The 23,263-nt window shown below is 42.0% G+C and overlaps 1 long non-coding RNA gene and 1 pseudogene across 1 annotated transcript in view; both read left to right on the forward strand.

Annotated features, from left to right (window-relative positions):
* The window catches only part of LOC100353368 (dual specificity protein phosphatase 7-like), a 39,235-nt pseudogene extending 33,372 nt beyond the window's left edge, over positions 1-5,863 (forward strand).
* The window catches only part of LOC138844677 (uncharacterized), a 294,022-nt gene that overhangs the window by 76,455 nt on the left and 194,304 nt on the right, over positions 1-23,263 (forward strand). The window lies entirely within an intron of this gene.

Below are 23,263 nucleotides of genomic sequence, written 5' to 3' on the forward strand. Positions count from 1 at the left end.
AAAGCTTAAAAAAGCAAGAGTATCTGTAGGAAAGGTAATGGGACAGCAGAAATTTTTCCTGCTGGGACCAGAGTTCAAATTTATCTTTTTCTGTAGAATTCGTGATCCATTCTATCATTTATTTTATTTCTGAGGCATTATTTGTACATTCCACATTGATGCTTCTAAATATTTTATTTTAATGAATTTCTTAGCACTGAAAGGGATACAGAGTGACTACTGGGATATACTTATTTTTCTGTTTTGTAGAAATAAATGAACAGTTGAATGCATAATTCTCTTAATACTTGGTGGACATGGTGGTATTGCAGAACAAAATAAAATAGTCACCATGTAGTTGTGGAGAGTTTTTCTGTCTTGGAGGAAATAAATTTTCCAGAATGTTGGAGAACTGTAGGCAGAGGTATCTGGAAATATTTGCACACTGAATCTGTGGTCACAACTTTACAGATAGCCATCTGCCTTTGAATTTGTTGAAGAGTTGCAAGAGTCCAGTGTTTAATAATACTCCATTAAATGTACTGAATCAATTTATTATGTAATTTCTTTTTAGTGGAGATGGAGACCATAGGTATATAAAGAAGAACACTTTTCAGGTCTGGTACTTTGTGTGGGCAGTGTCTTGCAGCCTCATGTCTCCACTGGAGGTTCAAGTTCATGCGTGCTCTGCAGAAATACAGTTTCTTTCCCAGCCCTATAGGCCATCTTGCTCCTATTAAAGTACTTTATCTGTGGGGACTTGGGTGATGAGGCTAGGTCTTTGCACATGGTTCTTCCCCTCTTGCTATTCCCCAGGAATTCAGGTTTCTTTTTCTTTTTCTTTTTTTTAAGATTTATTTATTTATTTGAAAGGCATAGGTCCAGAGAGGCAGATACAGAGGCAGAAAGAGAGAGAGAGGTCTTCCATCTGCTGCTTCACTCCCTAGATGGCTGCAACAGCCGGAGCTGTGCCAATCTGAAGCCAGGAGCTTCTTCTAGGTCTCCCATGCAGGTGCAGGGGCCCAAGGACTTGGGCCACTTCTACTGCTTTTCCAGGCCATAGCAGAGAGCTGGTTTGGAAGTGGAGCAGCCAGGACACGAACCAGCACCCATATGGAATGCTGGCACTGCAGGCAGTGGCTTTACCTGCTACGCCACAGCGCTGGCCCCAGAATGCAGGTTTCACAAGCGATAGCAGGACAGGAACACTGTGGTTCTGTATTCTCTTCCCAGTGTTTTAGTAACCTGCTACAGAGATGTCTGTGAAAGGAACACACAAAGGTGGAACAAGCCCCTATATTGGAAGGGTACCAGAAACCATCTTATTGACTAAAACGATCTATTATACTAGCTTCAGATTCCACATGAAATAAGCTGCAAGGAAAGACAAAATATAAGAAAACTTGGGAGACACCTGATAAGGCCTTGATAGCATATTTATTCATAATCCACCCAAATCCTGAAAAAGATTGGTATGTCTTCTCCCCTTACTGGCGCATTAGGAGAGATCTATTCGGGAAATACAGAAATGAGAATGTGTCTGCAAAGATGCAGTCCTGCACGTCAACAGGCAGGCTTACGTCGAGAAGTAATTCCTGGAATCTAAGGCTGTCATGTAGGTGAATGATAAATGGAGAGAATGGTTATTGAATTCTAGCAAAGCAGCCCTGTCCTTCTAGGGTGGTTTTCCTTGGCCATCTGTGTATGAATGACTTTAGCACCCACATAGCTGTGCATTTGGAGCAGAAATAACTAGGAAGAATCTAAGAAATGTGGGCTTTTACCAAAGCAAGCCAAAAGCCTGTGGGAATAACACAAGATCAGGAGCCTAACCAAGCAGAAAGCAGCAATCTTTATTACGATGCAAGGAGCAACAACAAATTGAAAGGCATGAGCTATATCAACCAGTTATAGATACAGCAGGAAAAGAAGCCACACAGGAGGATGCCATGTGGAAAATGTTCTGTGAGCTTCGTAAGGAAACACAGAGCAGAGAGCATGATGCAGAACTAACATCCCACAGGCTAATTCTTGCTGTCAGGTTACCAAGCCTTGATTTGCAATGATTGCCAAAAACATGGGAGTTGCTCAAGATCATCCCCAGCCCACTATCACTGTAATCTCCCACAGCAGATACGGTAAATGCTGCCCCGGCAGAGGCTCTGCCGGCCAGGCACTGGGGGTCTGGGCCTTTACCATAGTGCCGAATTCAATCTACTTTGCTTCTTCTCTTTTCTGGCTCAAGCACAAGAGTTTCTGGGAAAGGGGCACCAAGGAAAGCCTTTAATTACTCCATACTGTTTCATGTGGCCAGAGTTCCAGTCATGGGGAGGAGCAGAAGAGGTTAGCTGGCTGAACATTTTATTTCAGTGTCAAAGATAAGACAAAAACTCTATACCCTGGACTGGAAAACAGCTATGTTTTCCTAAATATATGATATCTGAAGACAGACAATGCCCAGCATCAGTTTATAAATCATTCCAAACCTCAGTTTGAGTTTCTCAGTATAGCCTGACTATTGTCAAACCAAGTATCAGTAACATGTGGATGCCATGTAAGTGGATAAAAGACTTACTGTCTTCAGAAACTGTTCCATGAAGAAGTGACTTTATTTGAAAGAATGAGCGACAGAGAGTGAGGGGTCAAGACAGAGACAATAGAGAGAAACCTTCCACCCATATATTCAAATGGCTGCAATGTCTGGAGCTGGGTCAGATCAAAGCCAGAAGTGTGGAACTCTACCTGGGTTTCCCATGTGGGTGGCAGGTACCGAAGTACTAGAGCCATCTTCTATTGCTTTCCCAGGTGCATTAGCAGGGAGCTGGATTAGAAGCCAAGCAGCTGGAATCTGTACCACACTACCATAAGAGATGCCAGTGTGAGCACTTCTCCACAATGCCAGCCCCAGAAGTGGCTTCCTGGCTTCATTAGAATTCTGTTTTCAATTGAAATATTATTAAATGTTACTGAAATACCAAATGTATAAAATAGACATAAACAGATTTCTTAAAGCTTTTTTATTTTAAAATAATTGCAGGGTCATAGGCATTTGTAACACTAGTTCATCAAGGGGAAAGCCCCTTGCTTCTCTTCAATGTAAAATCTTATGTAAAACTCAAACATAACACCACATCTCAAAACCAGCAAATTGACATCTCTGTGTGTATAATCTATAGACATTACATTTTAGTAAAACGTTGTAAATACTGACTTGACTAAAAAAAGATCTCAGATATTACTGAAAACATAATTGAGGTGTGCATTATTTTCTGGTTGCTTAGTTTTAAACATTTTGATGCCTATCATCATGCCTTCATGCTACCCTTAATTAATTAACTGGAGGAAAATATGCTTTTGAAGCAAGGTTCTTCATTCATAAAGCAGATATAAATCCATGTTTCAGAGACTCTTTTTAATAAGTTCTGTTTTTTAGACTGCCATCTTATGCAATCTGATTAGATAACCATTTAAAGCATTTAGACTTGACAGCTTTCCTGGAATTATAAAACTCCTCAATCCTTTCCTCTTAGTGTTCTACATGAGGGCATGCATCATTAGTTTCATCTGCAACCAACCAGTGACCTTCCTGAATCACACAATAAATTTACAGTAGCATTCTTTAGGGGGTTGCCGTGTACCATAGATAGACTTTCATTACCTTTTCTCTCACAACTGGAGAAATTGAAGAAATTAAATTGTGTTACATCATTAGGTTAATAATTCAAGACTTCAACATTTTTAAAATTTGAAAGAGAAAGAGAGAGGGGAGGAGAAGGGTAAGAGAGGAGAGATTGTCCATCCACTGGTTCACTTTCCAAATGCCTACAATAGCGGGGGCTGGGCCAGGCTGAATCAGGGAGACTGGAACTCAATCCCAGTCTCTCATGTGAGTGTCAAGGAGCCAAATACAAGTGCTGCCTTCCAGATGCACATTACAGAAAACTGGGTCAGGAACAGAGCTACCATTTGAACCCAGGGACTCTAATATGGGATCCAGGTGTCCCACATGGTGTCTTAACCTATGTGTCAAATGCCCACTCCAGGATCCAACATTTGAATGCCAGTTTGTGGTAAATGAGGAGGCCGTGCCAAGATGGCTGTTGGCAAGCAAGCATCAGTTACTCAGGAATGCCTCGGGAAACCACCTGGGAAACCACCTGGCAATGGAGCCTGCCTGGCAACAGGCTGTGATGGGTTAAGGGCATAAAATGGCCCTTGACCAGATTGGCTGCCTCAGTTATATAACCTGATGTACCAACTGAAATAAATGAGTCTGTGGGCTGCTCGCCCCCGGCCCGCTTTCACCTGACTCCCAGGGTCTTTATGGTGAATCCATGCCTCTTGCCCCCACCATGCTCCTCCTCTCAGAACGAATCCACACAACACCAGTTGAATGGTAAATCAGTCCTATTAACCGTTACAATGGTACCTTAATTAAGTTATGGAAAAACAGAATTAAAGATAGATTTATTTTGGTGCAAAAAATTTTGAATTTTTTGCATGCTTTTTTTTTTCAAAATGTTCACTTTTCATGAACATTATGAGGACCCCTTTTATTTATGGGCTTCAAATGCTTTTTTTAAAAGATGTTTTATTTATTTATTTGACAGGTAGAGTTACAGAGAGAGAGAGAGAGAGACAGAAAGAAAGGTCTTCCTTCTGTTGCTTCACCCCCAAATGGCCGCTACGACTGGTGCTGCGCCAATCCGAAGCCAGGAGCCAGATGCTCCCTCCTGGTCTCCCATGCGGGTGCAGGGGCCCAAGCACTTGGGCCATCTTCCACTGCCCTCCAGGGCCACAGCAGAGAGCTGGACTGGAAGAGGAGCAATCGGGACTAGAACCTGGTGCCCATATGGGAATCCTGTGCTGTAGGTGGAGGATTAGCCAAGTGAGCCATGGCGCCGGGGCCCTTCAAATGCTTTTTACACCAAAATAAATTTTTCTTTTAATTCCATTTCTCCATGAACTTTCTGAAGTCACCTTAACTATAATGAGTCTTTATAGGACATAGAGTAATCCCTTATTCTTTGGGACTAAAGAGTCTCCCTAGGGTCCACATGAGGTTCTGCTTGTTTGGGGGCATCTGGGTCCAAATATTGACACACTAGTCACAGAGATTCTCAAGCTCTCTTTTTGCAACAACTATTCAAAATACAGACTTTAACTCGGAGCACTGCGAGACCCACGTGGACAGCTCGTCCTCGCCAAGCGGCTCACCGCCCACCTCCGTGCTGGGTCTGGGGGGCCTGCGCATCAGCTCTGACTGCTCGGATGGCGAGTCGGACCGCGAGCTGCCCAGCAGTGCCATGGAGTCGGATGGCAGCCCAGTGCCGTCCAGCCAGCCAGCCTTCCTCATCCAGATCTTGCCCTACCTCTACCTTGGCTGCGCCAAGGACTCCACCAACCTGGACGTGCTTGGCAAGTACGGCATCAAGCACATCCTCAACGTCACGCCCAACCTGCCCAACTCCTTGGAGCACGGCGGGGAGTTCACCTACAAGCAGATCCCCATCTCGGACCCCTGGAGCCAGAACCTCTCCCAGTTCTTCCCTGAGGCCATCAGCTTCATCGACGGAAGAGGCCCGCTCCAAAGAAGTGTGGTGTCCTGCTGCGCTGCCTGGCGGGCATCAGCCGCTCCTTAACGGTCACCGTGGCCTACCTGAGGCAGAAGATGAACCTGTCGCTCAACGACGCCTATGACTTTGTCAAGAGGAAAAAGTCCAACATCTCGCCCAACGTCAACTTCACCGGGCAGCTGCTGGACTTTGAGCGGACGCTGGGGCTAAGCAGCCTGCATGACAACCACGTGCTCAGTGAGCCCCTCTACTTCTCCACGCCCACCAACCACAACCTGTTCCCGCTCAACACGCTGGAGTCCACGTGAGACCTCATGTGCTGGTGTGCACGGCTCAGTGCCCCTCCTGGTCCGTGCCGCCAGGGCCAAGTGGGAGGGCCCAAGCCTGCTGGCCCTGGCCTGAGGAACACATAGACGCCACCCATGCCCGGGTCCCAGGCAGAGGCCTGCCTCTCAAGACTTGCTGAGGGCCTGCAGAGCTCAGACATAGCCTGGGGGACCGCCGGGGCCTCTTGTGCCCGGAGCACCTTTGTGTGGCCGGCCTGGCCGCTGGGGCTGGTTTTTTTTTTTTTTTTTTTTTTTGACAGACAGAGTGGACAGTGAGAGAGAGAGAGACAGAGAGAAAGGTCTTCCTTTTTGCCGTTGGTTCACCCTCCAATGGCCACTACGGCCAGCACCCTACGGCCAGCACGCTGCGGCCGGCGCACCACGCTGATCCGATGGCAGGAGCCAGGTGCTTCTCCTGGTCTCCCATGGGGTGCAGGGCCCAAGGACTTGGGCCATCCTCCACTGCACTCCCTGGCCACAGCAGAGAGCTGGCCTGGAAGAGGGGCAACTGGGACAGAATCCGGCACCCCGACCGGGACTAGAACCCGGTGTGCCGGTGCCGCAAGGCGGAGGATTAGCCTAGTGAGCCACGCCGGCCTAGGGGCTGGTTTTTAAAGAGGCATCACGGCCCTGAGTTTACTCCATACTTGGGGCACGTGAATCCGAGCTCCCTGGAGCAGAGAGAATGTGCAAGCTCTTCTTGATTTCTCTCTCTCTCTCTCTCTCTCTCTCTCTCTCTCTTTTTTTAATGGGAAGTATTATTTTTCAGGCTCCACACAGCAGTGGATTGTTATCAACCGATATTTCATCCCTTTCTTGGTCCTGCGAGAGAGAGAGAGAGAAGCGTTCTCAGTTTCATTCTCCCCACTTCAAAAAAGCATTATCGGTGTGTTTCACTCCCGTTTTCCAATGGGAAAGACAAACCCTGCGTGGATCTTGACCAAATGCATTTTGCACATGTGTGAAGCCTCCGTTTTGTCGGCAGACCCTGCGGTGACTGCCGCGGGTTGTGGTTGGTGGCCTGCACGGGGGTCTCGGCGTTCTCTGCGTTCCCATTGCCCCTCTGGAGGTCCCTGCCTGAGGCAGAAGGTGGGGGGGTCCTGCTGCTGTCCTAGTGGAGTGGCACCCCAGGGGACTGCCAAGCAGTAGCATTAGCCCTCTGGGCTCAGCTCCTGGGAGCTCCGAGCCCGGGGCCCTCTTGTACACACAACCCCTCCTCTGTCTCTTCTTCTCTCGCTGGGTGTGTAGGGGAGGGCAGCCCCCCCCTCACCCCACAGACACCTGCCCTGCACTTTCCTTGTCCCATGCCTTCTGCCACCAGGAAACCTGCACCCATTTCAGTCCCGTGGCAGGGGCGTAGGCTCTGTCCGTCCCACCCCAGTCTCCACAGAACAAAGCCACGGATTCCGTTACTCCCCTCCAGTTTTGTTCCTTTTTCAACCTCGGTTCCACCCAGCATCAGGACTGCATGGGAACTGGGGTCCCTGCTGGAGCCAGCACTCGTTGCGGGAGCCAGGCCACGGAACTGCACCCCTACCACGTCTTACCTCACGGGGGTGCTCTTCAGGGATGCTCTCGGGCAACGGGTTCAAATCTTGCCACAGTCGAGAAATTGACAAAAAGCTCCCGCACTGGACATGGTTCTCTCTCTCTCTTTCTCTCTCTCTCTGTCTCTTTTTAATTTTTAACAAGACAAATCCAGAATGATGCATCAGATTTGTGTGAGCGAGGGCTTGCCCGAGGGTGGCCAGTTTCGCTTTCTGACGGTATGAAGGAAGATTTGTGACCCTACGTATACACACACACACACACACACACACAGATGTATATAACTCCCGAGCCAGCAACGGGAGTTTCTTTATATTGCAAATAAATATTATTTTTTCTTTAAAAAAAAAAAACAAAATGCAGATATTGATTTCAGAGTATATTCTCCCAGGTATCAGGAATTCAACCTGTATTTCTTATTTTGTTTCTAAATGCCACTGCACATAACAACAGCAAACAGGGATAGTAGGAAATATGACTCCTTTGATGTTTTCATCTAACTAGAATGTCCTATGAAAATAATGTCCAGCTAGGAATACTTATTTTTCCGTTTTTTGGGGAGTTATATTTTCTTGTTAAGGTACTATGGGCATTAACTAGACTGAAGGGAAGACATTGTACTAAAATGTACTTTTTCTCTTGGTTTTTCCAATGTTCCAGCCACAAGCAGCTTGGGGAATGGATTTATGTGTTAGTCTTTCATGCCCAATCTGTTCCTTAAGGGTAGATGCAAGTTATGTGGGCTTTAAACTTGTGCAGGTTGTGAGCCCTCTTTGAGAAAGGTAGTACAAGAGCCAGCATTGTGGAGCCTCAGGTTAAGCAGCTATGTATGATGCGGACTTCCAGTGCTGGAGCACCAGCTGTGTGCCTGACTGCCCTGCTGCCAGTGCAGCTCCCTGCTAGTGCACCTGGGGAGACAGGAGAAGATGGCCCAAGTCTGTGTGCTTGTGCACATGCCTCTCCCTCTGTCATTCTGCCTTTCAAATAAACAAATCTGAAAAAAAATAGCTAACAGAAGCACCTTACAATTTTACAACATGAACTCATTATCAAGGGACCTTTCAGCTCATAGGAAGAGAGCTGTGCAGGCACCTCTGGAGAACTCTACCTAGAACAGCTGTCCGGTGTGGACAATCGCAGCCTCTGCTGGGTAATGCTGATCTTCTGAAGCAGTAAAGGAAAGAGAGCGTGGCACAGGCATAAGACCTGTTTCAGAGCTAGACAAAACTTGAGAATTCCCCAGAGTACTGGGATGGTGAAGGTCAGAGAGAGGACATGGCTGTCCCTGCGAGGGTAATACCTAGGATCCAGTAATGTGCCTAGCATCTGCCAGATAGTTTTGGTAAGTGCTTGTGGACTGAAAGAACGAGCACAGTGGTATTTCTTGACAGGTCTCATGGGTAGATGATTCTGATTCTAATGAACCAGTGAATTAATCCTATGGTGGTAAACGATGCAGATTTAAAATTATACCCCTTTTAAAAGTTCTCGATTTCTGTCTTTGAAACCCAAAGCTGGGACTTTGACTCTGTAATTGTTCTCTACGCCCAGGATGCCAGAACAGTTGCCTTTGCCTCTGCAGAACAATTAAGTTCATGGTAGAAATGTGCAAACCTTTATTGATAGCTGATCAGGCTAGCCCAGGAAGCAGGAGGTCACGGCAGGCTATGAAGTGTTTCTGTGAGGCAAGACACTCACCCAGAAAAATAGAGTATTTTTGAGTTTTAAGGTGCTGTGGTGTCCAATTTATTCACAGTACATTTTCAGGACAAAAATGTAAGGATGGATAAGTGTAATGAAGGGAAGGAGTAAAAGCATTTGAAACTCAGTAAGTTCCAGATCATTTTCATAAAAGTTGTTTCCAGTTGCTGTCTCTCCTCCTGACCAGCCTTTCTGTCATGAGGCACCCAGGCCTCTGCGGTCAGGCTCCTGATGGATGTCTTCATCAATCCAGGAAATCTCCAGTGGGCCATTCGTACCACCTGCCACCCAGGTGGCGGTCATTGGAAGGCAGCTAGGAACCCAGGAAACACACTGGAATGCCATTTGAAAGTGAGCTGAGTCCTGCACCAGAACAGAGACTGGGAAACAGCACAATGTATGGAAGGAAGGAAAAGATTAAAAAAAAAAAAAGGCCAAAGAAAGCAAAGCGGTATCCCAAAACTGACAAATAAAAAGTCTTTCATCCTTAAGCCAATTGCATATCATTTGTGCTTTCATAAGTCATGAAAATTCAATATTTCTCAGGCATGTTATAGTGGTGGAAATTCCACTCTATTCATAATCATCTCTTTGTAATAATATTGTGTACCCTTTTTTTGAGAGTGGAAACATAGGGGAAGAATTCTTATATTAAAAGGCCTGCTCTCTCTCTTGAGCATGTACAATTTGGGACATGCTCAAGCTGTGGAGTTAGAAATGTGCCAAGGGATTCCAATACAACCCCATCAAGGTGGCATGTACCAATGCCATCTCACTAGTCCCAGTGATCAATTTCAGTTCACAATTGATCATACTGGTAGGTCTAAGAGTCAAAGGGATCACACAAACAAGACTAGTGTCTGTGAATACTAACTCATAGAATAAAAAAAGGAGAGAATGATCCAACATGGGAAGTGGGATACACAACAGACTCATAGAATGGCAGATGTCCTAAACAGCACACTGGTCTCAGAATCAGCCCTTAAGGCATTCAGATCTGGCTGAAGAACCCATGAGAGTATTTCAGGCATGGAAAGCCAAGACACTCTGGCAAAACAAACAAACAAACAAACAAACAAAAAAACAAAACAAAACAAAACAAAACAAAAACCTAAACGAAAGATCTCTGTGAGTGAGATCCCAGTAGAAAGAATGAGCCATCAAAGAAGGAGGTACCTTTCTCTGAAGGGAGGAGAGAACTTCCACTTTAACTATGACCTTGTCTAAATAAGATTGAATTTGGAGAACTCAAAAGGCTTCCATAGCCTTGGCAACTCATGACTAGAGCCTAGGGAGATTACTGACGCCATAAACAAGAGTGTCAATTTGTTAAGTCAACAACAAGAGTCACTGTGCACTTACTCCTCATGTAGGATCTCTGTCCTTAATGTGTTGTTCAATGTGAATTAATGCTATAACTAGTACTGAAACAGTATTTTACACTTTATGTTCTGTGTGGGTGCAAACTGATGAAATCTTTACTTAATATATACTAAATTGATCTTCTATATATAAAGAGAATTGAAAATGAATCTTGATGTGAATGGAATGGGAGAGGAAGTGGGAGATGGGAGGGCTGCAGGTGGGAGGGAAGTTATGAGAGGGAAAAGCCATTGTAATCCATAAACTGTACTTTGGAAATTTTTATTTACTAAATAAAAGTTATAAAAAAAAAACACCTGCTAATACAGACCACATCTGAGACCATAATAACAAATCTTGATTGCAATCATCTTCCTGAAATGGTGTGTCTAGAGGTTGAATGAAGTCATATCCATACAGATTCTACGTTCTGTATTGTAAGTGCTGATGGCACCTGTGGTCTCTAAGAGGTGCCCACTTTGTTGCCTCAGAATGAGTATATCTTACTTCTCAGTGATGCTTAACACAGACTGCTGAAAAGTTTCCAGGCATGTGAATCTGTGAGGGAATTATACCTGATGGCCAAGAAGGGTCTCCATGTGGTCTTTGTGTACTGCTGAAGAAACCATGCAATTGGTACCATAAGAAAAGTCGGGGATATTTATCAAATCCATAGCACTGGACCAAGACAAAGGATGCAGTGGGTAAAATTTCCCGTGAGTATCTGCTCACCTTGTTAAGTTCGGCTATTGCTCCGTGTTCCATACACTGTCAGTTCCCTACTTGTCTTTTCCCTTCCACACAAGTTGTTCCTCTGTTGATTTATTTCAACAAAGTCTTACTTGGGACTTGGGGAGAATTCATAAGGATTTATTTAGGCTGTTTTCCTTAAACTTGACAACTTGAATGCTCCACCCTTTTTATACTTTTTAAAAATTCATATAAGGTGAACAAATTTTGTGTATTTCATATATACAGATGAAAGAGCATAGTGATAACTTTCCACCCTACCCTCCCTCTTGCTTCCTTTTTTTATTCTATCTGATAATTTTTACAATGGCATATTTTCAGTAAATTTTATAATTATAATAGTAACCCTCCACTAAGTATAGAATTCAAGAAATAGTAAGAAAAAAACCTGCTGTTCTCAATAGTATAGACAAGGAATGTAAACAGTAATCAATCCTCAAAATGTCAATTTTGCTCATATATGTTATTTTTTGTACTCTATTAGTTACCACAGATCAGAGAAAACATATAGTATTTGTCTTTTTGGGACTGGATTATTTCGCTAAGTATAATGGTTTATGGTTGCATTCATTTTGTTGTGAAAGACAGGCTTTCATTCTTTTTCATAGCTGAGTAGTATTCCACAGTGAATGTTTACCAAATTTATCCAATAATTGGTTGATGTGCATCTGAGTTGGTTTTATATCTTAGCTATTGTGAGTTGAGCTGCAATAAACATGGCTATACAGATAACTCTTTTATAAAGAGTAAAAATTGTTGAGATCAAAGTATTAGCTTAAATGACTTATTAAAATAAGCATTTATGAACTTAAAATTAGGCATACTTTATGACTTAAAAACGAAGTACAAGAACACATCTGAAACAAGTTTACATGTTAAATACCTAGGAAATTACAAAACCATCAAAAGTGAAATGAACAGCATTAATATAATGTGCAGCACAAACCTGTTTTGATAAAATTATATCGATTCTCACATTGTGATAATTTTGCTCATTCCATGGGTTAAGTTCTTTTGAGTTTGGTATCATGTAAGTTCTATGGTGACTACACAGGTGCACTGTAGGAAATAATAGACAATTGACATTTGACATTAGGACAGGGCAGCATCAGAGCAATTGAATAAGTTTGTCAGCGCAATAAAATAATTCCAATTGTTTTCTTATCATTTTAAAAATCTTGGAATTTAATAATTCTATTCAAAACAATAATTCTTTGGTGGTTTTCCCACCATAGGCGATTGTTATTACTATGGATAAAAAAGTTATTGTAGGATTTATTCCCTCCTTATCAAATTTCTTTTGTATCTAAAAATTCCTTGTGTATTTATTTGAAAGACAGAGGCAGAAACAGCAGAGATTTCCAAAAATAGCCCAGAGATGTCTTGCATCCCCTTTATCCACCCTGTTTCCTCCAGAGATAAAGTTTCACATAACTCGAGTAACCTATCAGTTATCAAAACCAGGAATTGGCATTGGAACAATTTACAGGTATTATTCATTATTAAATTTCAGAGAAACTTTGTAAATACTTGAGTATAATGTGGCCTCAGGGATGCCTGGAAAAATTATGAAAGTGTGTATCATGAGCTGGCTGCTTCGTTTGTCAATGTTCTGCTGCCTGTTACGTTGTCTGCTAGTATCCATTAGCTAATCCACTGAGGGAATTATGCACTCTGAGCAGTGTTCCTTATTTATAATAATGGATACAAACCCATGTTTCAAATCATGTCATTGATAATTTTTGTGTCTATGTTGATGTTTTGTGTAATATGATTAGATCCTTTTGGAAATTGATATATAGCTGACAGTTTTCTTAGAATTAGAAAATGTTTCATTTCTCTCCTTTTATTGTTTTGAAAAAGTACATCCATCATTAGCATTATATTCGATCAAGTATCTCTGCAGGAATGATCTTTCTAGTCATTTTTTAATTATTTAATTAAAACTAGATTTTATGTGGTGTATGTAGCTGACTAGTCACATGTAAGCTATATAAGTTCAGATAGATATAGACTGATGGTCCAATTCTTCCCCTCCCTTTATCTTGAAGAATGTTCTCTTCACACAAGATCACCTCTGTATTTTATTATCTTATGTATTTACTGACTTATGGCTTACTTGTGAATAGGTTTTAAAAATACACGAGAAGTCTAAATGCTCTATGGATTATTTTATGTTCCTTTTGGAAGTTATGAATTCTACTTCAAAAGAACTGGTCTACCAGATACAACATTCTCACTGTTTCTTCCTTTTCTGGGCTCAATCTTGTGTTTCTAAACTCACAACAGCAAACTCCTATTAACTCATCACATATATCTTGAGGTTTCACAGCTCCTCTCCTTTGTAGGTATGTTCACACTCATCTGGAGTTCTTCTTCTGTCCTGGAGAACTCCTATCCTTTTTTTTAAAAAAAAGATTTCCTGTCTCTGGATTGCATGTGTATCCCATGTGAATCAACTGGCATACTGATCTCATTAGGCTATGCCGTTTCATTACGTCCCTACTCACTTGAGACTAGTAGCTATAGTCTTTTTTCTCAGTGTTAAGTGTTTTGGACTAAATTTATTTTAGATTTGATCTTGTCCCAATAATGCAAAGGCTTAGTTTTAGAGAGTGCTGAGTGCTTGAATGATATGGAACCAGCAGAAGAAGTGTAAGGATGGTATGGGTCAGATTATTTGCCATTGCAATTTTTAACCATGAAGATTTTCAAAACTGTTGAAGGCAGAGCAAAGAAATACCTACAAAAAAGTTAACAATTTTCCTTCTGAGGAATTCAATTATTTGATCAATATGAAATGATCCTGAGGACAATAAAAATTTTCCTACAGTACATAGGTGTGTTGTTTCTGTTGTGATTTAAATGACCTAATATTTTCTTACACAAAGGGTACAATGAATATCTTCTAGGCATTGTAAAGGACCATGTGGCCCTGATCCCTCAGAGACCCCAGCCCACACTGCAGCTGTCAGGACTATAAATTCTGTTGTGTGGCAGAGGGGGCAGAAATAGCTCAAACTAGATTTAGAAAGCAGTCTTTGTAGTCTTATGTCCTTTGAGAAATGCACCACAGAGTGTACATTTCTCCTGCCAGTGTGCTGTTAATGCAAAGGGGACACAGCTGCTTTGGGCTCTTCTCTGTGAGAGTTGTTTCCTAAAGGAACTAGTACTGGTCAGCGAAAATAACTCATTGCATAGGCCTGAGGATACAATATCCAGGAATCGGAACCTTCCACAATGCTAATCAAATACCCCGTTTTATGACTAATTGTTATATTTTCATAAAGTATTTGACTCTGGTGCTCTTAGGAGGGAAATATCTCACACACCACAGCGACTCAAACCACTCAGTTGTAAGCAGTGAAGTTAGGCAGGAGAAGAAAGCACAGTTGAGCCCACCATGAGGGGTTGTGATAGATGAAGCCTTGATTTGTTTGTCCTCGGATAACCCGGTCCACATTTGGGGGCGCAAAAAGGAAAAGATGATGAAACAGGAAAAATGGGACAAAATGTGTGCAGGTGTGTGTGTGCGTACCTGTGTGTGCATAACCAAAAAAAATGGGACTGGAATCGGCCCTAGAGTGCTAGGGTTGACATTGGCTCTTTTCAGATTGAGAGAAGCAATTTTGCACATCTGTTCCCAGCTATCCTTCAGAAATGTCACTTTGGTGAGCTGAAATCCACCCTGGTGGGAGTAGTTACACCGCGGCATGTAGGGGCACAGCTACCAATCAGGGCTTTTTGTTTCCTCATTTCTTAGGAACTGGTTATTGAACATTTGTCAACTCTCACCTCTGGAAATGGAGTAGATTTAAATGACTAAGACAGATCCAGAACCACGGGGTTGGTAAGGGAGACTTTTTCTTTGGTGTCTCTGTAGTTTACTATATGAACTTGTTACCAGTATCTCCCAGGGTCCTGGCAGGAAAAAGATAAATCACTCAAAAAGAGTATTCCGATCAGAGTTTAGAGAGTGCTGGACAAAAAAGAGGAGTTCGTGCAAAGAAAAGTGGAAATCCCTTGTTCTACTTTATCTCCAAGAAGATGGTAAAGGGAGCTGATTCCGTAACATGGAGACAGAGCGGCTGTGTAGAGAGGAACTCTTACAAGGACCTGTCACCTTTGGAGAAAGGAAGTAGTAAGTGGCTTCAAAGAAACCCTGAGAGGGGGTAGAAGGAGAATACTCTGAAGTCACTTTTCTCTCTGACAATCTGCTCACTCATCCGCCCTAGTGGACAAGCCCAGTGGTAAGCCATAGTGCAATGGGGCCTGCTAACGCTGGAGGTGTAAGTGGAAGATATGCAGCACAGAACCCATGGATGTTAGTTTTATGTGTTTCTGGTGTGTGTGTGTGTGTGCATGTGCACCGTGTGCTCGAGTGAGTTCAATGATGCAAGATACTAGGCCTCAGAGACCTGCTTTTGTTGATTGATTACAAAAGAACTAACAAAGTATAGATTGCCCTGTCAAGGCCCAAACTGAGCTTTGCTAGTGGGACTGCTGGGTGTCCAAGAACTCACGTCAGTATAGTTGCTGCTTCCTGTACTTCAGCAGGAAAAGTGGCTATACGTAAGTAAAGTGAATACCAAATACAGATGTTTTCATCAAGGGACCATCCACCACAGGAGTTGACTAACGAGAAGCATTGGCTTTTCTAACGGGGCTCTGCCCAACGGTGTGCTTAGAGCTAGCTGGTTTCTACCAACTTCACAAGAGTTGCATACATCTCTTCCCTATGTCAGTTCAACAGCACCACATGGCAGCTCAAAATCTGCCATGATTTGAAAATTTACACTTTGGAAATCGACAAATACTCTGTTATTTATTTTCTTCCCCCAGAAACTCATTTTTAAACATTGAGCAGCACACCACTGATTTTGCCTATGGAAATATTCTTAATAAATGAGCAGGAAGACTTCTAGGAGACAGACTTTCACTTGGGCCTCAGATTTGAGGTTCTTTCCTCCTTGTTTTATCATCTTCTCTCAAAATTTGATTTCTGGTTTCCCTAAAAATTCCCAATTTTTGAATTCTCCCTAGTCCCAGAAGTCCCACAAGGGTGTTAGGGAATTTGTAGAGTGGGGAACCAGGATATTGAGAAGTTATTTGGCATACTTAACTTCGTACATTCACCCAAAATGTGAAGAATTGTAGAGGTGAAGGCATTAAGAAGAAGTAGATACTGGGAAGCTCTCTGCCCTTCCTCTGTTTGTCAAAAAGCAGGCCTTAGATTCGCAAAGGCAAAAGGTGTCACTCCTCCATGCCCCTCCAAAGAGAACAAAGATTAACCTCTGAAGACAACCTAAGACCCCTGTGGTCCTGGAGGTGATACTAGAGTAATCTACAGCCCCAGGCTTTGCTAAGTAGATTTTCTCTGCCATTTATTTGCCCTCACAAAAGTTGCTGCCCCTAGAGACTCAAAGCTGGTTTGCTTTGTCTTATCACGTCCCTAAAACTGTTCTTGGTTGAAGATGCTCAATACACCACACACTGTAAATCAAAGTCTCCTCTTTGAGAATAGCTCATTCCCTGGGTGCCTCCCATGCATATATGAAAAATGCATGCGAATAAACTGTTTGCTTTTCTCTTGTTAATCTCTCTTTTGTAACAAGGATCCATTGCAGGTAAGACTCTATACAGGTTGAAGAAATTTTTTTTTCTTTCCCTGTGATAGTGTCATTTTGGCTTGCAAAAAGATCCTGAATTCGTCTGTATAGGCTTCTTTTTTAGTATCATTCGTGGCTTATCCTATATTCACAACTCTCCTCTTTTCTATGCTGCTCTGAGGCAGATCTGTGTGGGTTGTACGCTGAGAATTCTATGCCTTCTATTTTCCTGTTGGGTTTACTCAATGGGAAGCACCAACATATCAGAGGAAAAAGAGGTGAATTAGTTTAGCCATGTCTGCCAATGGCCTTAACTCCCTCCAGTTCACATAACCCACCCACCCCCACCCCTATCTTTTCATATGAAGATGCTCACAGCTTTATCTGTTCCCTGCATACCCTGGGTGCACCACCAGAGCTATTGTTTCCCTTAACTAAGTTCATTTCCTCCTTCAAAGAAATCCTTTGTTCAGTGCTCAGTTACCTCATTTGAGTGGATCATCTCTCTGTTGTCAGGACTCTGATTGCTACCTTGCCATAATGGTGCTTTGAAATGGACTTCTAGTGGGGAGAACATGGACAGAGATTTTCTTTTTTTTCATTACTAATGAAACTTGTCTTGCACAATCAACTTCTAAACAAACTGCAGCACTTTATTTAGTTTCCAAATTTCCCTAATGCAAGATCTGGTCTACAATTCAGGCTTCATGGACTCACTCTTCCAAGGAGTGATGCCTGAAGTAGGCAGGCATACAGGTTAAATCAATTAGGTTTGTGAGCTGGAAGACCACGCCTTTGCCACGCCCCTGTATGACCTCACGCCCTACCTGATACCTTCACCACGCCCCTGCATGACCTCATCCCCCTACCTGGCCACACCTGGGTGCCCACCAGCCAATCAGGTTAATTAACCACTCCCCTTTGGAAGTGGGTTAAAAGCCTGGGACACAAAGTGTCTGGCCCTTCTCTTCTTCCCTGCCCTCTTGCCAAGAGGGGGCTTGCTGTAGCCCTGTGCCTCCAGGGCGCATTGCCTTTGGGCCCCCGCCCTAGGCTTCCTGGCCTAGATGCTCCTCCACGTGGCTGGTTCCTGGTGCTCGGTATGAACCCAGATTTACCCTTCTTTCTCTCTTAGATAAAGCTCTCACTCTTCCTGTGCATCTTTCTCACTAAATAAAAGCCTAAAATGTACCATGCTGCCTCATTTATCTGTGCCAGTATTTAGAATTCTTCTCTAAATATTAGGCAAGAACCCTCTTGGGCTTATTGATATTGGGGATTTAGTAATAAGCGTATGGTGATACGTATGGCACCCCAAATTCCAGTAACATATGTGGCACCCGGGATGGCGCTTCTGGGGAACTTTCAGGGGCCACATTTTTGTATAAATTTTAGGGGGTCATCTCTGATTTCAATGCCCATTTTGTTTGATGTCACCAAGTTATTCTAATTTCTGATTTACCTTTTCCTTCCATTGGCTCATGATTTCCATTCTCCTTTTATTGCACCCACCCCTTGTGTCCTTGTGCTTCATTACTGATCTTAAATCCAGCAGATATTCCCCATTAATGTGTAGCAATATCTTCTAGTCCAGGGGCATTGCTGCAATTGCAATTAATCATGTTAGTGCGGTACATTCATTAAAGTGTTTGTAAATGTCACCATGACTGTGGGTATCTCCAGTACTTGCAGCATATTGAATGGCTACCAACAAATCTGACAAAATAGTGTCCATCAACAGTCCAAATACTAGCACTTGCACATCTGCTATGCTTAAATTTTTTGACTGATGTATTCATTTTCTGAACAACAGAGCAAAAAGATATCTAGCTAGATCAATTTTTTGTATTAACATAAAAAATGCTTTAAATATTCACCACTTTATACTAAGTCTCCTGTGACTTTTTGCCTTCTGGAAATCCGTCAATTACAAACTGAAGAGAATAAAAAAAAAAAAAAACAAAACCTGTAAAATGCAATACACATTGGCAGGTAGGGAGTCCAAAGCTCACCAGAGAATGCAATTAGCAACATTTCTCCAAATCCATGTAAATGAACAAATTGTGTTACTCTCTTGAAAATCCATATTTATTATTGCCCCAAAGAGACTTAATCAGCATCTAATTTTAAGATATTCCTCATAAGAAAATGATAAGCATCGCTGAACGTGATTAAAAAATTCACAGTGAAAAACCAAAATATAAAAAACAAACATTAAAAAAATTCTAACTTCATTAGTGAAATTATGTAAAAACAAAACAATGGATTATTTTTGGTCTCAGAATTAAGAAAATGTCTGATGAATGTTACTGAAGGTAATACTGAGTTGTGTTTGAAAGCATGGCTTGAAGTATGGCAAGCATGGGGCTTGAAGTACGAACTTCATTTTTAACTGTGTGCACTTAGACATTAAACTTGATTTGGTGGAGACATATTTTTTAATCTATAAAATGGGAATCATTAAAAATATTCCTCACAGTGTTGTTGAGATTTAAGAATAAAAATCTCTGAACAGAACGGGGTCAGCCAGTAGGTAAAGTCTTGGGAACTGTCAGTAATTATTATTAAAGATATGATAATGAAAATGATCTGTGATGAAGAGGGCAATGAGTTGGAGAGACACTTTCTTCCACCATAATGAGAGTGTAAATTGGCATACACTGTTTGGAAGGAAGTTTACCTGTATGCCTACAAAGCTTGAATAAATGTAATTCTTAATAAAATCATTTCTAATCATTTATCTAAAGTGACTTATCACAGATAAACCTACAAAGATTATTTTCAAGAATGTTCATTTTGGCATTATCTATAGAAAATCATTAGAAATGATGTGTAAAAATGACAATATTAAAATCATTCAATGGGATCTTATGTAAAAATGATATTTTTGAATGATATTTATCTTGAAAAGTATATAACATGAAAAAGCAGAATATAAAATATTCCTGTGGTTGGGCCCTAATGTTTGTTTTAAAGTACAAGTTTTTAAAATTATATGTGTATGGAAAAAATATAGAATTTGAATTCATCAAATTTGTTGACTGAATAGTATTATTTCATATAGTTTTTGCTCACTTCTTTAGATATTGGTGCACTATAAGATTTTTATGATAAGCATTAATGGTTTCAAAATCTGAAAACAAATCTGATGAAAGGTTCCTTAAGTACTTTAAAAGTAATTAACAGATCTTCAAGCTAGAACAATTGTTGATTATCTCCTATTCATCTTTGTTTCTTGACAATTGTATGCTCAATTAGATGTGTTTACAACTTCATGCACAATTGATGGCCTTTTTTCATGTGATTGTAATTACCTGTCTAGCCATCCCAACTCCAATTTAGTAGCCAAACATAGACATAACTCATCTCCATTCTCAAGGCATTGATCAACTAGTATTTCTTGAAAGTACACTCTGTGTGCTAGGCATTGTTAATTCTTTTGTGTGTTATGTTTACTTTACTTTAGTCTTTATAATTAGCCCATTAATTAGGTATGCTTTTTCGCTATATTACAGAACCCATATTTGAGGCCTAGTGGGATTAACTTGCCCACATTCACTCACTCCAGAGACTGGCATTTGATGTCGAATCTGCGCCCCTTCAGGGTTGAATTTCTTGACCTCCACATATGGTGCCTCTCAGAAAATGTCTCATGCATAACTGGCTTCTGTTCTTTGCTGTCACTATTGGAAAGAATGAGAAAAAAATCCTATTCTGAAATATATTCTAAAATTTATTGATGTCTGAAAATTTAATATAAAGTAGCTTGTAACTTAATAGCTGGGGCTAATAAATAAAGCAGGTAAACACCTTAAAAATGGAGATAGTCGGGGCTGGCGCTGTGGCTCACTAGGCTAATCCTCCGCCTGCGGCGCCGGCATCCCATTTGAGTGCCGGGTTCTAGTCCCAATTGCTCCTCTTCCAGTCCAGCTCTCTGCTGTGGCCCAGGAAGGCAGTGGAGGATGGTCCAAGTGCTTGGGCCCTGCACCCCATGGGAGACCAGGAGAAACCACCTGGCTCCTGGCTTCGGATCAGCGCAGCACCTGCCGTGGCGGCCATCTGGGGAGTGAACCAACGGAAGGAAGACCTTTCTCTCTGTCTCTCTCACTGTCTGTAACTCTACCTGTCAAGTAAATTAAAAAAAAAAAAAAATGGAGATAGTTGTGTGGGCATTTTGCTGAAGACAGTAAATTTACAAAAAATAAAATACCAAGGGCTTAATCACATATAGGAATTGTCTTGAAAACTAGTTTTTTTTTTCAAGAAAAAAGTTTAGAAAATCTACATGTAAGAATTTCTTTATTGTTTTTAAAGATTTATTTATTTATTTATTTATTTGAAATCAGAGTTACACAGAGAGAGAAGGAGAGGCAGAGAGAGAGAAAGATCTTCTATCTGCTGGTTCACTCCCCCAGGTGGCTGCAACAGCCAGAGCTTCTTCTAGGTCTCCCACGTGGGTGCAGGGGCCCAAGGACATGGGCCATCTCCTACTGCTTTCCCAGGCCATAGCAGAGAGCTGGATCAGAAGAGGAGCAGCTGGGACTTGAACCGGCGTCCATATGGGATGCTGGTACTGCAGGCAGCAGCCTTACTCAATACGCCACAGTGCCAGCCCCAAGAATTTCTTAACAATGGACAAATTCCTTATTTTATTTTGCCTTCAGGTTGGTGGTTTTAGTGTATGGAGGGATTTTCTTTACTATTTCATCACACAAAGGATGCTCATATGGACATCTTGTAGTTACCCTCAAGTAGTTTCTAGTGGGGATCTTGCTTTTCCAACTGGAGAATGAAGGTAGAGAAGGTGATATATTTTCTCATATAAAAGTATTGGCTGAAGTAGAAATTAATTCTTTTCCTGGTTTTGTCACAAATTTGCTACATTGCTTATCCAGGGACTGTAACAGCAAGGGGCACATCTTCGTATCATGACAAAATATTTTATAATTTCAAACATGCCTTTTGATTGTATTATTCAATGACAATAGTACTAATGCATACTAGGTATATGGTAAATATTTACATATTTGGAGGTTACTACCTGGGCCAATGTATTCTTCAAAGTCTAGCTGAATCTTAACTTTCTTTATGAAGTCTTCAGGGTTTTTCAAACTGCCTCAACTCATGTATAGTCAGTACTGCAATTCACATTATTTTTAAGCACTGCTTAATAATTTCCCATATGGAAGTCCTTGTCTTTATATAAGTTGTAAACCAATTTGGCAGAGCAGGATTTTTTAATACACAATTTCATTTCTTATGTACTCTCTGAATTCTATCACAGTGCTCCTTGTGTGGGCATTCCTATGCTCAAGTTCCCATGTTGGAATCCAGGTCTTCTCTATGTCTGCTGCAGTCACATCATCACCACCATCATCCTCTTCACATCAGGGAGCAACTTTTCTGCCCTTCTAGAGTGAAAGACAGCAGCCCTAGCTCTATCCTCGACTGGAGATGGGAAACTCCTGGCTATTATTTTCTGTTTAATAATCTTTCATATGTTCGAAGGCTATTTCCAGAGTCTGAGATCGTTAACTTTAAAAGAGCTTCAAATATTGGACAAGGGCAATTGCTGCACAAGAGACAATCAGAGGAATGATGCGAACATGTTATGGGGAGCAGAGGCATTGTATGTGTTACCTGCTTGCTACCCATCTCTCCACAAAGTGCAGGCAAGCGCAGGGGAAGATGAGCTGTCAGTCTCTTGGTGCGCATCATTTGTCATGGGTCTTCTTACATCTCCAGAGGCAGGGACACCCCGTTAGTATTCAGAGCTTGTCATGGGACCAGTAGCCTCTATGCACACTGAGCGTATTTTTGTTCTTGTCAGTTAATGTAGCTGAGAATGGTCATACTGCAGGGTTGCAATATTGCTGGTGCTGTTTGCAGTTGAAATTAAAATCAAATCTCTGAATATAGATGTAAAGATCGATGTTTCTCCTCACACTCCAGAGTGGTGTAGGGTAATTTCAGAGTGCTCTTTTTGTAGTGCTTGTTTACACACACACACACACACACACACAAACTAAAACCCACAGCACAACCCTGGTGTAAGATGAAGTTCTCATGTGGGAATTAGATACAGGGCGAGAGACCACTCTGAAGAATATGCCTGTGCCTTCTGCACCTACTGCGTACTTTCAGGAATAATGATTTTGCGCCCTCACTCATACATCAATTCACAGAGAGGTACTTGCTTCTGGGAGATGGCATCAGAAAGCCAAAGGCCAGTATGAATAAGAATCACAATCTGGCCACTGCCCTCCTTTGACTGGAAGGGAAACCATATCATTCCAGATTGCAAAATCACTTTTCTTTCCAAGTTTAGTTGCCCAAAATCTGAGCTGTATGTTTCTTGGCTATATTTCAGGATCATTGCTTTACATGCCTCCTTTTCATTTAATGTAAGAATTGT

This window comes from Oryctolagus cuniculus, chromosome 12 (genome assembly GCF_964237555.1).
Source record: "Oryctolagus cuniculus chromosome 12, mOryCun1.1, whole genome shotgun sequence".
Classification (NCBI taxonomy): domain Eukaryota; kingdom Metazoa; phylum Chordata; class Mammalia; order Lagomorpha; family Leporidae; genus Oryctolagus; species Oryctolagus cuniculus.